This window comes from Octopus bimaculoides, chromosome 12 (genome assembly GCF_001194135.2).
Source record: "Octopus bimaculoides isolate UCB-OBI-ISO-001 chromosome 12, ASM119413v2, whole genome shotgun sequence".
Taxonomy (NCBI): domain Eukaryota; kingdom Metazoa; phylum Mollusca; class Cephalopoda; order Octopoda; family Octopodidae; genus Octopus; species Octopus bimaculoides.
Window position 1 is genome coordinate 59,229,756 of NC_068992.1, and position 2,628 is coordinate 59,232,383.

The following is a 2,628-nucleotide window of genomic DNA, read 5'->3' on the forward strand; positions in this document are numbered from 1 at the left end:
ATAACACTGAACCACCAACAACAACAACACCAACAACAGCAACAGCAGCAACACCAACAGCAGCAACACCAACACCAGCAGCAACACCATCAACACTAACACCAACGTCGATATGTCTATGTGATATTTAAAACAACAGCGATGTTATGATTTTCATATTTCAATTTTTGCTCTTGATCAAATGATTTATTCATTTCATTCAAATTAATTATATATTCATTACATAATCATAATGTAGCTGATGATTTTTATACTTAAGTCTTGGAAACAGTTGCAGAACTTAAGAAATGAATTTTTATATATCAGTGACATTTTTGCTTTGTATTCTTCTAAATGTTTTGTTCTGGGCTTTCTTCTTAGCCAATTTATCTCTACACAAGCTCATTCCTGAAATGGATATTGCATTGGACTTAGATTATATTGTAGTTTAAAGACATGCTAAACAATAAACCTCTTAAATTCAAGGGGTATATTTTTATGATATGAAATTGTTTAAATGAGAGAGAGAGAGAGAGAGAGAGAGAGAGAGAGAGAGAGAGAGATAAGCGCAGGCATGCATGTCTGGTTAAGAAGTCCGCTTTGCAACCACGTGATTTAAGGTTTATTTATTTATTTATTTCCTTATTTTTGTGGTCGTAAGTGCGGATGGTCGTATGTCGCATCGGTCGTAAGTCGAGGAGAATCTGTACATATGTGTATAGTGGAGAGAGCGTTGAGGTCGACTTTGCCTTTCATCCTTTCAGGGTCGATAAATTAAGTACCACTAATCGACTGGCCTCCTCCCCAAAAATTTCGAGCCTTGTGCCTAGACTAGAAAATAATATTATTTGGAATTGTGTTTAAAAATTGTTGAAATGTTTTGTCTATTGTAGAAGTATAAGCCATTTATTACAGATAAATTTTAACTGGAAAATCTTATATGGAACCCCGTTGAGAAGCATTGTTCAAGATGGAATTGTATAGTATTGGGTTGGTGCATAATTATTGCGGCTTTTTTTCAACACATTCTGTTCAACAAAAACAATAACAATATTTAACAAAAACATCTTTAAATGACGATCCGACCGTCTGGGAAGCAGTAATTGAAGTAGATGGTGAATATGCTCCGGAATAATCATTTAAAGATGTTTTTGTTACATGTTGTTATTGTTTTTGTTGAATAAAATTTGTTGAAAAAAGCCGCAATAAATATGCACCAACCCAATAGTTTTCTTCCACGAGTTACATTATTTACTTCTTGATACAGAAGTAACACAGAAACGATGAACAACAACCAATTCAGAAAAGACTACAAGCGTATAACAAAGAATATACTTTCCAAAGATGTTTTCTCTAAGACTACATCTTCAGTTCTACCGAAATGAACTTCACACACTCTCAATAATGAAAAAAATAGTTTAGAAAGAATAAATTGCATAAGAAATTATGTATCCCATGAGTACTTGCGAATAATGTCTATAATCGAAGTAACAGTAACATATACAAAAGCTGCATGGAGGGGGATCATCATCATCATCGTCAATATAATCATCATCATTATCGTTATCAGTAGTACTAGGTGTTGTGGTGGTAGGGGAGAGGGTAATGTGGCGCTTGTAATAGTGCCATTAGTGGAATTCGTTGATGCGAAACTGTAAATATTTTTTCTCATTTTTTCCAGATTGCTCGGTTTAATGAAAACGTTTAAAATACAGTAATAAAAGAATCTTAAAACCTCTTATACACATGTTTAGCTGTGTGTGCATTTCTGTGTAACTGTGTATACACACACACACACACACATATATATATTGTACATATATGTGTGCGTGTATATCTATTATATATGTGTATATCTTATATATGTATTGTATGTATATATGTATATGTGTATGTATTTATGAATGTATATGTGTACATATATATGTATATATACATATATACTTCATATTCGCCTAAAATGGCAATTTAACTATACTAGATAGATAGATAGATAGATAGATAGATAGATAGATAGATAGATAGATAGATAGATAGATAGATAGATCATATACATGAGGCTGGGAGAATCGTTAACACCCCGGAAAAAAATCTTTAGCGACATTTCTTTCGATTTTACATTCTGAGTTCAAATACCAACGGGGTCGACTTTACGCTTTATCCTTTCAGAATCGATAAAATAAGCACTGAACACTGAGATTGATATAACCTACTGACTCTCACCGCCTAAAATTACTAGCCTTGCACCAAAACTAGGGAGTTGTCACAATTATTACATGACATGTTAGTAGGAGTTTTCTAAATATAATTCCTGCCAATCATCCTGGTCGCAATAGCAATTAATTGAGTGTATGGGTCTTTCATATTTACGTATGCATGTGTGAATGTTTGAGTGTGGGCACATACTGTGGGCTTGCAATTTTATCTCACCTTATCTACACATTTAATAATTGTTTCTTATCTAAATACTTTATACTTCTTATTTCAATAATCATATCAGCACTATTTCGTCAAGTGTACACCCCCTACACACACACGTATGTGCGTGTATGTATGTATGTATACATGTATATATGTCTATATATAAATATAAATATAAATATATATATGTGTGTGTGTATATATATATATATATATATATATATATAT